Raw genomic sequence first — 15,843 nt, 5'->3', positions numbered from 1 at the left:
GCATTTATTGAGACCAGGATGGCTGAATACTGAACTTAAAAGCTTGCTAAAAACGAACAAAGAATTGAATATCAAATGAAAAGAAGGGTTCATATCTAAAGAAGAATATAATGCTGTCTGCAGGGAAAGCATGGCTAGAGTTAGAAGAGCTAAAGCCAGTAATGAAGTGAGGCTTGCAAGAGAGACCAAAAGCAATAAGAAAGGATTTTGGAAGTAAGTCAAATGTAAAAGAAAAGCCAAAGATGCTATAGGATTTTTAAGGGATGAAAAGGGTAAAGTGGTCAATATTGATGTTGAGAAGACTGAACTTTTAAATTCTTGTTTTGCTTCTGCATTCTCTAAGAAAGCAAATGTAACATCAAGTGATCTTCACTGTGCTGTAGAATTAAAACGGAACATGTGAGCAAGTCTAAGTATGAATACGGCATATGAATAGTCATGTTGGATTTAGGCATCAGAATGACATAATTTACCATCTATGTTACATCCATGTCAGTTCAATCAATGATCAACCATTCTCAAAATTTGCCAAAATCAATCTTGGTCAAAAGAAGTATAACTGCTAGCTCATATCCCTGCTGCCTTTTTAGGATTATCAATACAAGATGAGCAGAGTGATTAGCAAACATAAACAGAGCCATGCTGCTTCTGCTGCTTTCCAGTAAGTCACCCTAGTGATGAACTCATAGCTACATTGCTCTACACTGCAGTATAATGTCTTCCTTGCTGCTGCTTCTGATTATCTGTTACGTACAGGCAGGGGTGTAGGAAACCTTCATGTTTGAGTGTCCTGTATATGGGAAATCATAGCAAGTAATCTTTACCACCTAATTCAGTGATATCTAAAAATTAGCGGATGAGAAAACAGAGGAAAGATTAGTTAAATATCTCGATACAAGTCATATGTTTTGTAAAATGGTGCCCTAGAGTCAATGTGCAAACAAATCCCTGATAACTACGTTGCTCATGCATAATAACATTTGTATTTTTGTCGAATTAGTTATACAATGTTTTCTGCAACTTATATCATTAGGAAATTTCTGATTTAAATAAGTTTGAACATCCATAAGAGGTAGTGTGGCCGAGCGGTCTAAGGCGCTGGATTAAGGTTCCAGTCTCTATGGAGGCGTGGGTTCAAATCCCACCTCTGCCATTATTTATTTGGATCTAATTTTTACCAAAAATTAGGAAACAATTGAGGAAGTAAAGGGGGTTGAGAATTTAGGAGGCAGCGGTAATTCTATCCTATACTTTTGAACTACAAAAGGTGGAAAACCTGCGAAAACTGAGATTTTAAGATTGGACTGTAGAAAGGCAGTTTTCAATGGACTCAGTAAAAAGGAAGGAAAGGTAGGATGTTCTAAAGGAAATAAATGTCCAGAAAGGATGGGAGATTTTTGCTTAATTAAAATCTCACTGCACAATCAGTAACAATCCCAAAAAGAAGGAAGAATGGAAAGCATTTATGGAGACCAGGATGGCTGAATACTGAACTTAAAAGCTTGCTAAAAACGAACAAAGAATTGAATATCAAATGAAAAGAAGGGTTCATATCTAAAGAAGAATATAATGCTGTCTGCAGGGAAAGCATGGCTAGAGTTAGAAGAGCTAAAGCCAGTAATGAAGTGAGGCTTGAAAGAGAGACCAAAAGCAATAAGAAAGGATTTTGGAAGTAAGTCAAATGTAAAAGAAAAGCCAAAGATGCTATAGGATTTTTAAGGGATGAAAAGGGTAAAGTGGTCAATATTGATGTTGAGAAGACTGAACTTTTAAATTCCTGTTTTGCTTCTGTGTTCTCTAAGAAAGCAAATGTAACATCAAGTGATCTTCACTGTGCTGTAGAATTAAAACGGAACATGTGAGCAAGTCTAAGTATGAATACGGCATATGAATAGTCATGTTGGATTTAGGCATCAGAATGACATAATTTACCATCTATGTTACATCCATGTCAGTTCAATCAATGATCAACCATTCTCAAAATTTGCCAAAATCAATCTTGGTCAAAAGAAGTATAACTGCTAGCTCATATCCCTGCTGCCTTTTTAGGATTATCAATACAAGATGAGCAGAGTGATTAGCAAACATAAACAGAGCCATGCTGCTTCTGCTGCTTTCCAGTAAGTCACCCTAGTGATGAACTCATAGCTACATTGCTCTACACTGCAGTATAATGTCTTCCTTGCTGCTGCTTCTGATTATCTGTTGCGTACAGGCAGGGGTGTAGGAAACCTTCATGTTTGAGTGTCCTGTATATGGGAAATCATAGCAAGTAATCTTTACCACCTAATTCAGTGATATCTAAAAATTAGCGGATGAGAAAACAGAGGAAAGATTAGTTAAATATCTCGATACAAGTCATATGTTTTGTAAAATGGTGCCCTAGAGTCAATGTGCAAACAAATCCCTGATAACTACGTTGCTCATGCATAATAACATTTGTATTTTTGTCGAATTAGTTATACAATGTTTTCTGCAACTTATATCATTAGGAAATTTCTGATTTAAATAAGTTTGAACATCCATAAGAGGTAGTGTGGCCGAGCGGTCTAAGGCGCTGGATTAAGGTTCCAGTCTCTATGGAGGCGTGGGTTCAAATCCCACCTCTGCCATTATTTATTTGGATCTAATTTTTACCAAAAATTAGGAAACAATTGAGGAAGTAAAGGGGGTTGAGAATTTAGGAGGCAGCGGTAATTCTATCCTATACTTTTGAACTACAAAAGGTGGAAAACCTGCGAAAACTGAGATTTTAAGATTGGACTGTAGAAAGGCAGTTTTCAATGGACTCAGTAAAAAGGAAGGAAAGGTAGGATGTTCTAAAGGAAATAAATGTCCAGAAAGGATGGGAGATTTTTGCTTAATTAAAATCTCACTGCACAATCAGTAACAATCCCAAAAAGAAGGAAGAATGGAAAGCATTTATGGAGACCAGGATGGCTGAATACTGAACTTAAAAGCTTGCTAAAAAGGAACAAAGAATTGAATATCAAATGAAAAGAAGGGTTCATATCTAAAGAAGAATATAATGCTGTCTGCAGGGAAAGCTGGGCTAGCGTTAGAAGAGCTAAAGCCAGTAATGAACTGAGGCTTGCAAGAGAGACAAAAAGCAATAAGAAAGGATTTTGGAAGTAAGTCAAAAGTTAAAGAAAAGCCAAAGATGCTATAGGATTTTTAAAGGATGAAAAGGGTAAAGTAGTCAATAATGATGTTGAGAAGACTGAACTTTTAAATTCCTATTTTCCTTCTGTGCTCTCTAAGAAAGCAAATGTAACATCAAGTGTTCTTCACTGAGCTGTAGAAGAAAAGGAACATGTGAACAAGTCATACGTATGAATACTGCATATGAGTGGTCATGTTGGCATTAGGCATCAGAATTAATTACATAATTTACCATTTATGTTACATCCATGTCAGTTCAATCAATGATCAACCATTCTCAAAATTTGCCAAAATCAATCTTGGTCAAAAGAAGTATAACTGCTAGCTCATATCCCTGCTGCCTTTTTAGGGTTATCAATACAGGATGAGCAGAGTGATTAGCAAACATAAACAGAGCCATGCTGCTTCTGCTGCATTCCAGTAAGTCACCCTAGTGATGAACTCATAGCTACTTTGCTCTGCACTGCTGTATAATGTCTTCCTTGCTGCTACTTCTGATTATCTGTTACGTACAGGCAGGGGTGTAGGAATCCTTCATGTTTGAGTGTCCTGTATATGGGAAATCATAGCAAGTAATCTATACCACCTAATTCAGTGATATTTAAAAATTAGAGGATGAGCCAACAGAGGAAAGATAAGTTAAATATCTGGATACAAGTCATATGTTTTGTAAAATGGTGCCCCAGAGTCAATGTACAAACAAATCCCTGATAACTACGTTACTCATGCATAATAACATTTGTATTTTTGTCTAATTACTTATACAATGTTTTCTGCAACTTATATCTTTTGCAAATTTCTGATTTAAATAAGTTTGAACATCCGTATGAGGTAGCGTGGCCTAGCGGTCTAAGGCGCTGTATTAAGGCTCCAGTCTCTCTGGATGCGTGTGTTCAAATCCCACCGCTGCCATTATTTGTTTGGATCCAATTTTTACCAAAAATTAGGAAACAGTTGAGGAAGTAAAGGGGATTGAGAATTTAGGAGGCTGCGGTAATTCTATCCTATACTTTTGAACTACAAAAGGTGGAAAGCCTGCGAAAACTGAGATTTTAAGATTGGACTGTAGAAAGGCAGTTTTTAATGGACTCAGTAAAAAGGAAGGAAAGGTAGGATGTTGCAAAGGAAAGAAATGTTCAGGAAGGAAGGGAGATTTTGCTAAATTAAATTCTCACTGCGCAATCAGTAACAATCCCGAAAAGAAGGAAGAATTTAAAGCATTTATGGAGACCAGGATGGCTGAATACTGAACTTAAAAGCTTGCTAAAAAGGAACAAAGAAATGAACATCAAATGAAAAGAAAGGTTCATATCTAAAGAAGAATATAATGCTGTCTGCAGGGAAAGCTGGGCTAGCGTTAGAAGAGCTAAAGCCAGTAATGAAGTGAGGCTTGCAAGAGAGACCAAAAGCAATATGAAAGGATTTGGAAGTAAGTCAAAAGTTAAAGAAAAGCCAAAGATGCTATAGGATTTTTAAGGGATGAAAAGGGTAAAGTGGTCAATAATGATGTTGAGAAGACTGAACTTTTAAATTCTTGTTTTGCTTCTGCGTTCTCTAAGAAAGCAAATGTAACATCAACTTTTCTTCACTGTGCTGTAGAATTAAAACGGAACATGAGAGCAAGTCTAAGTATGAATACGGCATATGAATAGTCATGTTGGCTTTAGGCATCAGAATTACATAGTTTAACATCTATGTTACATCCATGTCAGTTCAATCAATGATCAACCATTCTCAAAATTTGCCAAAATCAATCTTGGTCAAAAGAAGTCTAACTGCTAGCTCATATCCCTGCTGCCTTTTTAGGATTATCAATACAAGATGAGCAGAGTGATTAGCAAACATAAAAAGAGCCATGCTGCTTCTGCTGCTTTCCAGTAAGTCACCCTAGTGATGAACTCATAGCTACATTGCTCTACACTGCTGTATAATGTCTTCCTTGCTGCTGCTTCTGATTATCTGTTACGTACAGGCAGGGGTGTAGGAATCCTTCATGTTTGAGTGTCCTGTATATGGGAAATCATAGCAAGTAATCTTTACCACCTAATTCAGTGATATCTAAAAATTAGCGGATGAGAAAACAGAGGAAAGATTAGTTAAATATCTGGATACAAGTCATATATTTTGTAAAATGGTGCCCTAGAGTCAATGTGCATACAAATCCCTGATAACTACGTTGCTCATGCATAATAACATTTGTATTTTTGTCTAATTAGTTATACAATGTTTTCTGCAACTTATATCATTAGCAAATTTTTGATTTAAATAAGTTTGAACATCCATATGAGGTAGCGTGGCCGAGCGGTCTAAGGCGCTGGATTAAGGTTCCTGTCTCTATGGAGGCGTGGGTTAAAATCCCACCGCTGCCATTATTTATTTGGATCTAATTTTTACCAAAAATTAGGAAACATTTGAGGAAGTAAAGGGGGTTGAGAATTTAGGAGGCAGCGGTAATTCTATCCTATACTTTTGAACTACAAAAGGTGGAAAACCTGCGAAAACTGAGATTTTAAGATTGGACTGTAGAAAGGCAGTTTTCAATGGACTCAGTAAAAAGGAAGGAAAGGTAGGATGTTCTAAAGGAAATAAATGTCCAGAAAGGATGGGAGATTTTTGCTTAATTAAAATCTCACTGCACAATCAGTAACAATCCCAAAAAGAAGGAAGAATGGAAAGCATTTATGGAGACCAGGATGGCTGAATACTGAACTTAAAAGCTTGCTAAAAAGGAACAAAGAATTGAATATCAAATGAAAAGAAGGGTTCATATCTAAAGAAGAATATAATGCTGTCTGCAGGGAAAGCTGGGCTAGCGTTAGAAGAGCTAAAGCCAGTGATGAACTGAGGCTTGCAAGAGAGACCAAAAGCAATAAGAAAGGATTTTGGAAGTAAGTCAAAAGTTAAAGAAAAGCCAAAGATGCTATAGGATTTTTAAAGGATGAAAAGGGTAAAGTAGTCAATAATGATGTTGAGAAGACTGAACTTTTAAATTCCTATTTTCCTTCTGTGCTCTCTAAGAAAGCAAATGTAACATCAAGTGATCTTCACTGAGCTGTAGAAGAAAAGGAACATGTGAACAAGTCATACGTATGAATACTGCATATGAGTGGTCATGTTGGCATTAGGCATCAGAATTAATTACATAATTTACCATTTATGTTACATCCATGTCAGTTCAATCAATGATCAACCATTCTCAAAATTTGCCAAAATCAATCTTGGTCAAAAGAAGTATAACTGCTAACTCATATCCCTGCTGTCTTTTTAGGGTTATCAATACAGGATGAGCAGAGTGATTAGCAAACATAAACAGAGCCATGCTGCTTCTGCTGCATTCCAGTAAGTCACCCTAGTGATGAACTCATAGCTACTTTGCTCTGCACTGCTGTATAATGTCTTCCTTGCTGCTACTTCTGATTATCTGTTACGTACAGGCAGGGGTGTAGGAATCCTTCATGTTTGAGTGTCCTGTATATGGGAAATCATAGCAAGTAAACTATACCACCTAATTCAGTGATATTTAAAAATTAGAGGATGAGCCAACAGAGGAAAGATAAGTTAAATATCTGGATACAAGTCATATGTTTTGTAAAATGGTGCCCCAGAGTCAATGTACAAACAAATCCCTGATAACTACGTTACTCATGCATAATAACATTTGTATTTTTGTCTAATTACTTATACAATGTTTTCTGCAACTTATATCATTTGCAAATTTCTGATTTAAATAAGTTTGAACATCCGTATGAGGTAGCGTGGCCTAGCGGTCTAAGGCGCTGTATTAAGGCTCCAGTCTCTCTGGATGCGTGTGTTCAAATCCCACCACTGCCATTATTTGTTTGGATCCAATTTTTACCAAAAATTAGGAAACAGTTGAGGAAGTAAAGGGGATTGAGAATTTAGGAGGCTGCGGTAATTCTATCCTATACTTTTGAACTACAAAAGGTGGAAAACCTGCGAAAACTGAGATTTTCAGATTGGACTGTAGAAAGGCAGTTTTTAATGGACTCAGTCAAAAGGAAGGAAAGGTAGGATGTTGCAAAGGAAAGAAATGTTCAGGAAGGAAGGGAGATTTTGCTAAATTAAATTCTCACTGCACAATCAGTAACAATCCCGAAAAGAAGGAAGAATGGAAAGCATTTATGGAGACCAGGATGGCTGAATACTGAACTTAAAAGCTTGCTAAAAAGGAACAAAGAAATGAACATTAAATGAAAAGAAAGGTTCATATCTAAAGAAGAATATAATGCTGTCTGCAGGGAAAGCTGGGCTAGCGTTAGAAGAGCTAAAGCCAGTAATGAAGTGAGGCTTGCAAGAGAGACCAAAAGCAATATGAAAGGATTTGGAAGTAAGTCAAAAGTTAAAGAAAAGCCAAAGATGCTATAGGATTTTTAAGGGATGAAAAGGGTAAAGTGGTCAATAATGAAGTTGAGAAGACTGAACTTTTAAATTCTTGTTTTGCTTCTGCGTTCTCTAAGAAAGCAAATGTAACATCAACTGATCTTCACTGTGCTGTAGAATTAAAACGGAACATGAGAGCAAGTCTAAGTATGAATACGGCATATGAATAGTCATGTTGGTTTTAGGCATCAGAATTACATAATTTACCATCTATGTTACATCCATGTCAGTTCAATCAATGATCAACCATTCTCAAAATTTGCCAAAATCAATCTTGGTCAAAAGAAGTCTAACTGCTAGCTCATATCCCTGCTGCCTTTTTAGGGTTATCAATACAGGATGAGCAGAGTGATTAGCAAACATAAACAGAGCCATGCTGCTTCTGCTGCATTCCAGTAAGTCACCCTAGTGATGAACTCATAGCTACATTGCTCTGCACTGCTGTATAATGTCTTCCTTGCTGCTGCTTGTGATTATCTGTTACGTACAGGCAGGGGTGTAGGAATCCTTCATGTTTGAGTGTCCTGTATATGGGAAATCATAGCAAGTAATCTATACCACCTAATTCAGTGATACCTAAAAATTAGCGGATGAGCCAACAGAGGAAAGATTAGTTAAATATCTGGATACAAGTCATATGTTTTGTAAAATGGTGCCCCAGAGTCAATGTACAAACAAATCCCTGATAACTACGTTACTCATGCATAATAACATTTGTATTTTTGTCTAATTAGTTATACAATGTTTTCTGCAACTTATATCATTAGCAAATTTCTGATTTAAATAAGTTTGAACATCCGTATGAGGTTGCGTGGCCGAGCTTTCTAAGGCTCTATATTAAGGCTCCAGTCTCTGTGGAGGTGTGTGTTCAAATTCCACTGCTGCCATTATTTATTTGGATCTAATTTTTACCAAAAATTAGGAAACAGTTGAGGAAGTAAAGGGGGCTGAGAATTTAGGAGGCAGCGATAATTCTATCCTATACTTTTGAACTACAAAAGGTGGAAAACCTGCGAAAACTAAGATTTTAAGATTGGACTGTAGAAAGGCAGTTTTTAACGGACTCAGTAAAAAGGAAGGAAAGGTAGGATGTTCTAAAGGAAAGAAATGTTCAGGAAGGAAGGGAGATTTTGCTAAATTAAATTCTCACTGCGCAATCAGTAACAATCCCGAAAAGAACGAAGAATGGAAAGCATTTAAGGAGACCAGGATGGCTGAATACTGAACTTAAAAGCTTGCTAAAAAGGAACAAAGAATTGAATATCAAATGAAAAGAAGGGTTCATATCTAAAGTAGAATATAATGCTGTCTGCAGGGAAAGCTGGGCTAGCGTTAGAAGAGCTAAAGCCAGTAATGAAGTGAGGCTTGCAAGAGAGACCAAAAGCAATAAGAAAGGATTTGGAAGTAAGTCAAAAGTAAAAGAAAAGCCAAAGATGCTATAGGATTTTTAAAGGATGAAAAGGGTAAAGTGGTCAATAATGATGTTGAGAAGACTGAACTTTTAAATTCCTGTTTTGCTTCTGTGTTCTCTAAGAAAGCAAATGTAACATCAAGTGATCTTTACTGTGCTGTAGAAGTAAAAAGGAACATGTGAGCAAGTCATACGTATGAATACGGCATATGAATAGTCATGTTGGCTTCAGGCATCAGAATTAATTACATAATTTACCATCTATGTTACATCCATGTCAGTTCAATCAATGATCAACCATTCTCAAAATTTGCCAAAATCAATCTTGGTCAAAAGAAGTCTAACTGCTAGCTCATATCCCTGCTGCTTTTTCAGGATTATCAATACAAGATGAGCAGAGTGATTAGCAAACATAAACAGAGCCATGCTGCTTCTGCTGCTTTCCAGTAAGTCACCTTAGTGATGAATAGAGATGAGCATTGTTCGACTCGAACTGTTCGCCAATCTCAAATTTGAGCTGTTTTGGGCGGTGTTCGAGCCGTTCGGCGAACACGAACGATTTGAGAAAAATTTGGCTGTTCAAGGTTATGTTCGATAACTGTTTGTGCACCAAAATCATAACTGGATTTTTTCTCAGTAATGATGAAAATTAATGTTAATACGCAGTTTGAGTGTACAGCGGGGTGAAGGGAGGGGCAGGGGATGGATCTCTGCAGGAATAATGAAGATCTCCATTTTTTTTTCTCTTTCCCGCATTTACAGTGGGGAGGTGCAATCTGTCAGCCTATCAGCAGTGCACACACAGAGCGAAGTGCTTTTTTTCACACAAGCAAGGGCAAGTGTCATTACCAGTGTATGTCACATGTCCTTGCCCTATAAGACCAAGCCATTTTCCCCGTCGCCACCATTTTCTCACTGCTGCAGCTGCGTGTTAGACGGCACCGCTGTTGCTGTGTGCGCTATACCTTGTTAATTTCAAGCCAATTTTCGCACAAATCTACAGATAGCTTGGGAGTAGGGAATAGTTGTGATTGCAGTCCTTTTAAGGACTAGGTTACAGCATTTCCTACGACTTTTATCAGGCAGGTCTGTGCTCTTAAATAGATAGATTGTGGGAGTAAAGACTAATTGTAATTGCAGTCCTTTTCAGGACTAGGTTACATCAGCTCCTATCAGTTTTTGCCAGGCAGGTCTGTGCCAGTGCTGTGCAATTTTTTTTCACAGCATTTGGCTGAATCTAGCAAAGCTAATCCTTTTTGGCCTATTGCAGAGTCTGTTAATCAGTGGAGTAGCCTATCTGTGTTGCAAGATATACCATCTGTGTATAGAATACCATTTTTTTTACTGCACCTAGTGAAGTAAAATCTTTTGGGCATAGCATCATTCTATTAGTCCATCTATACTGACCTCCATCAGGTTGCAAATTAAAAATAATTTTTATCTGCATCTACCTCTGAAAAAATATTTGGGCTTCTAGCTGTGTGTGGGACTTGTTCTATTAGTCCATCTACACTGACCTCCATCAGGTTGCAAACTGAATTTAATTTTTTTCTGCATCTAGCTCTGAAAAAATATTTGGCCTTCTAGCAGTGTGTGGGACTTTCTCTATTAGTCCATCTATACTGACCTCCATCAGGTTGCAAATTAAAAATAATTTTTATCTGCATCTAGCTCTGAAAAAATATTTGGCCTTCTAGCAGTGTGTGGGACTTTCTCTATTAGTCCATCTATACTGACCTCCATCAGGTTGCAAATTAAAAATATTTTTTTGTCTTCATCTATCTCTGAAAAAATATTTGGCCTTCTAGCAGTGTGTTGGACTTTCTCTATTAGTCCATCTATACTGACCTCCATCAGGTTGCAAATTAAAAATAATCTTTATCTGCATCTAGCTCTGAAAAAATATTTGGCCTTCTAGCAGTGTGTGGGACTTTCTCTATTAGTCCATGTATACTGACCTCCATCAGGTTGCAAATTAAAAATAATTTTTTGTCTGCATCTAGCTCTGAAAAAATATTTGGCCTTCTAGCAGTGTGTGGGATTTTCTCTATTAGTCCATCTATACTGACCTCCATCAGGTTGCAAATTAAAAATAATTTTTTGTCTGCATCTAGCTCAGAAAAAATATTTGGCCTTCTAGCAGTGTGTGGGACTTTCTCTATTAGTCCATCTATACTGACCTCCATCAGGTTGCAAATTAAAAATAATTTTTATCTGCATCTAGCTCTGAAAAAATATTTGGCCTTCTAGCAGTGTGTGGGACTTTCTCTATTAGTCCATGTATACTGACCTCCATCAGGTTGCAAATTGAAAATAATTTTTTGTCTGCATCTAGCTCTGAAAAAATATTTGGCCTTCTAGCAGTGTGTGGGACTTTCTCTATTAGTCCATCTATACTGACCTCCATCAGGTTGCAAATTAAAAATAATTTTTTGTCTGCATCTAGCTCTGAAAAAATATTTGGCCTGCTAGCAGTGTGTGGGACTTTCTCTATTAGTCCATCTATACTGACCTCCATCAGGTTGCATACTGAATATATTTTTTTTCTGCATCTACCTCTGAAAAAGTATTTGGGCTTCTAGCTGTGTGTGGGACTTGTTCTATTAGTCCATCTATACTGACCTCCATCAGGTTGCAAACTGTATAGAATTTTTTCCTGCAACTAGCTCTGAAAAAATATTTGGCCTTCTAGCAGTGTGTGGGACTTGTTCTATTAGTCCATCTATACTGACCTCCATCACGCTGCAAATTCAAAATAATTTTTTGTCTGCATCTAGCTCTGAAAAAATATTTGGCCTTCTAGCAGTGTGTGGGACTTTCTCTATTAGTCCATCTATACTGACCTCCATCAGGTTGCAAATAAAAAATAATTTTTATCTGCATCTACCTCTGAAAAAATATTTGGGCTTCTAGCTGTGTGTGGGACTTGTTCTATTAGTCCATCTATACTGACCTCCATCAGGTTGCAAACTGAATATAATTTTTTTCTGCATCTAGCTCTGAAAAAATATTTGGCCTTCTAGCAGTGTGTGGGACTTTCTCTATTATTTCATCTATACTGACCTCCATCAGGTTGCAAATTAAAAATAATTTTTATCTGCATCTAGCTCTGAAAAAATATTTGGCCTTCTAGCAGTGTGTGGGACTTTCTCTATTAGTCCATCTATACTGACCTCCATCAGTTTGCAAACTGAATACAATTTTTTTCTGCATCTACCTCTGAAAAAATATTTGGGCTTCTAGCTGTGTGTGGGACTTGTTCTATTAGTCCATCTATACTGACCTACATCAGGTTGCAAATTGAATATAATTTTTTCTGCATCTAACCCAGCCAATAGTTTTGGCCTAATACCACAGTTTGGCCACTCAGCTCTGCTCGGTTCCCATCCATTATTTTTTTGTGCAAACAACTCCAGAGTTGTGAATTAGTTAACCACCAAAATGAGTGGAAAAAGGCCTGCTGCTGGTGGAAAGGGGAATAGGCGTGTTGGGACGGGGAAAAAAGGTTGTGTCCGTGGGGTGGGTGTTAAAGCAACAGTAACATCTGCAGAAGAAAGACCATCTTCCAGCCAAACTAAAATGTCTACTTCTTTTAGCGGACAATGTGATAAGATCCCTTTCTTACGGCCACACCAATCGCTACAAATTCCAGATGAGGCACAAAAACAGCAGGAGCTTCAACGGATATCAAGTGCTCCTTTAAGTGGGCTCTCCTCCACATCAACTTCAACATCACAAATACTCCAGTCCTCAAAGGTGTCACCCCAATCGCACTTGCTTCCTCACAGCTCCCAAATCTCCAGCTGCCCGTCTGAGTATGAGGTAGAACAGATGGTTGAGTCTGCAGAGCTGTTTACTCATACTATAGCCTGGGAATCAGAGGTCGACTCCAGCGCTTCTGTGAATCCAGACGAGGAAATGATCTGCACTGATGCCCAGAATCTTTATGAGTCGGATCCAGGACCAGACGTAGAAGGTTCTGACCATAATGTAGACCCTCATTCCCAAACTGTAACTCCTGTTGGTGGAGACATTGAGGAAGACGATGATGAGACTCAAGTACCTGATTGGAGCGACAACTTTAGTTTTTTTGTCAGGGCAGGAACAGGTTGGCTCTGAGGACGACGGGTGTGATAATGCACAGGGTGATGATGATGAGGTTGGAGATCCCACTTACTGTCAACCCACAGTCAGTCAAGAGATGAGGTCAGCAGAGGAGGTGGAGGAGGATGCTAGTGACGACGAGGTCAGGTTGCACCTTCCTGGACAGAGACGTAGTACTGGAAGCACGTCAACAACTGCATCCTCAAACACAACTCTGTCTCTCACCACAAGTCGTGGTGGCTCTTCAGGTCGCATGGGTGCTAAGCCTTGCATAGCCTGGGCATTTTTTCAGATCGATAAAGATGACCCAACTCGTGTTATCTGTAACATTTGTCAGCAAAAGCTAAGTAGAGGCCAAAAAATACATAGTTTGAGTACTTCATGCATGAACCGGCACATGGACATGAAGCATAAGTTGCAGTGGGAAGCTCACTGTGCTACAATGCGGCCTAGCCGGCAGGGCCAACTACCGTCTGCCATATCTTGTGCATCCATGGCCTCCTCATCCTCTGTGACTGGGGGGACAGCAGTCACACCTGTTTTGGGGCGAAGACCTGCCACCTCTTTACCCGCAACAGCCAGCGTGATTGGCAGGTCATCATTTTCTTTGGAGGTGGTAACACCAGCTGGTGTTGAGCGCTCTCCGACATCGATAGCACCACCTTTGGATCAAGGCAACCTAACATGTCCGCCTGCATCTTCCTCACAGACCGGCAGTTTGCCGGGGACACCCTTATCAACCCCGTCTAAGCACAATAGCCAGCCCTCGGTCCCTCAGATGTGGACAAGTAAAAGACCATTTCCTCCTAGCCATGAGAAAGCTAAGAGGTTGAATTTCACCATCTGCAATCTCTTGGCTACAGAAATGCTGCCTTTCCGCCTGGTGGACACAGAGGATTTTCGAGACCTTATGTCCGTCGCAGTGCCCCAGTACCAGCTGCCCAGTTGGCACTACTTCTCAAAGAAAGGTGTGCCTGCGCTGCACCAGCATGTCGCACACAACATCACCGCTTCTTTGAGAAACTCTGTGTGTGACAGGGTGCATTTCACCACAGACACTTGGACGATTAGGCATGGACAGGGGCGTTACATGTCGCTGACTGGGCACTGGGTAACTATGGTGACAGCAGGACAAGGGGCTGCTGTCCAAGTCTTGCCGTCCCCACGAGTTGTGCGTCAATCCTCTTTATGTCAAAGTTCCTCCACTGCTTCTGCCTCCTCAACCTTCTCTCGGTCTTCCACCTGCACCCAAAGCCTGTCTGGTCATGCCACCTGCTTTCTAACTGCGCAGAAGGGATCCTGCACACCTCCTTACTATGCTGGCAGTAGGGCTCAACGTCATCAGGAGGTTTTTACTTTGAAATGTCTGGGAAATGTGAGTCACACAGCTGAGGAGTTGTGGTCAGCTCTGGAGAATAGAGATGAGCGGTGTTCGACTAGAACTGTTTGCCAATCTCAAATTCGAGCTGTTTTGGGCGGTGTTCGAGTTGTTCGACGAACCCGAACGATTTGCAAAAAATTCGGCTGTTCGAGGTTATGTTCGATAACTGTTCGTGCACCAAAAGCGTATCCTGCATGTCTGGCGCTATTTTGAGCACCAATCATGCAGGGATTGTCTGCCACTCACTGTAATGCCACAGCCATGGTGGTTGTGGCATTACAGTGATTGCCCAAATCGATGGGAACAGTGCCAACAGTGAAACATGAAAAGCTGGCAATTCAGCAGCGGCATACACCGGTACCCGACAATTTAGAACCGAAAGAATAGAGCTTCACACATAGATTAGATAGATAGAAACATGTCAGTCACATATATATGAAGTACAGTGACAGTGTTGCTTACTGTACTTGTCATTTAGTGTAAAGGATTTATCAAAAAAAATAAGAGTGTTTTCATGCACCGTCTCTTTAAAAAAGCCGGTGGGCAATTCAGCAGCGGTACCCGACAATTTAGAATAGAAGGAATAGAGAATCACACATAGATTAGATAGATAGAAACATGTCAGCCACATATATACGAAGTACAGTGACAGTGTTGCTTACTGTAACTGTCATTTAGTGTAAAGGATTTATCCAAAAAAATAATAGTGTTTTCATGCACCGTCTCTTTAAAAAAGCCGGCCGGCAATTCAGCAGCGGTACCCGACTATTTAGAATAGAAAGAATAAAGAATCACACATAGATGAGATAGATAGAATCATGTCAGTCACATATATATGAAGAACAGTGACAGTGTTGCTTACTGTACTTGTCATTTAGTGTAAAGGATTTATTAAAAAAAATAATAGTGTTTTCATGCACTGTTTTTTTAAAAAAGCTGGCCGGCAATTCAGCATCTGTACCCGACAATTTAGAATAGAAGGAATAGAGAATCACACATAGATTAGATAGATAGAAACATGTCAGCCACATATATACGAAGTACAGTGACAGTGTTGCATACTGTAATTGTCATTTAGTGTAAAGGATTTATCAAAAAAAATAATAGTGTTTTCATGCACCGTCTCTTTAAAAAAGCCGGCCGGCAATGCAGCAGCGGTACCCTACAATTTAGAATAGAAAGAATAAAGAATCACACATAGATTAGATAGATAGAAACATGTCAGTCACATATATATGAAGTACAGTGACAGTGTTGCTTACTGTACTTGTCATTTAGTGTAAAGGATTTATTAAAAAAAATAATAGTGTTTTCATGCACTGTCTCTTTAAAAAAGCTGGCAGGCAATTCAGCATCTGTATCCGACAATTTAGAATAGAAGGAA

General features: G+C 38.9%; 3 non-coding genes across 3 annotated transcripts; all 3 read left to right on the top strand.

Moving 5' to 3' along the window:
* Nucleotides 1-1,071: 1,071 nt before the first annotated feature.
* On the top strand, nt 1,072-1,153 carry TRNAL-AAG (transfer RNA leucine (anticodon AAG)). The gene has a single exon. It is a non-coding gene; the product is annotated as a tRNA-Leu (tRNA).
* A 1,377-nt stretch (nt 1,154-2,530) lies between these two features.
* Nucleotides 2,531-2,612, top strand: TRNAL-AAG (transfer RNA leucine (anticodon AAG)). The gene has a single exon. It is a non-coding gene; the product is annotated as a tRNA-Leu (tRNA).
* Nucleotides 2,613-5,449: 2,837 nt separating this feature from the next.
* TRNAL-AAG (transfer RNA leucine (anticodon AAG)) lies at nt 5,450-5,531 on the top strand. Its single transcript has one exon. It is a non-coding gene; the product is annotated as a tRNA-Leu (tRNA).
* The last annotated feature ends 10,312 nt before the right edge of the window (nt 5,532-15,843 follow it).

Source organism: Phyllobates terribilis, unplaced genomic scaffold, assembly GCF_046119375.1.
Source record: "Phyllobates terribilis strain yellow unplaced genomic scaffold, ASM4611937v1 Scaffold_11__3_contigs__length_659146591, whole genome shotgun sequence".
Taxonomy (NCBI): Eukaryota; Metazoa; Chordata; class Amphibia; order Anura; family Dendrobatidae; genus Phyllobates; species Phyllobates terribilis.
Note: the sequence above shows the minus strand (reverse complement) of the source record. Positions and strands in the feature narration are given on the sequence as shown.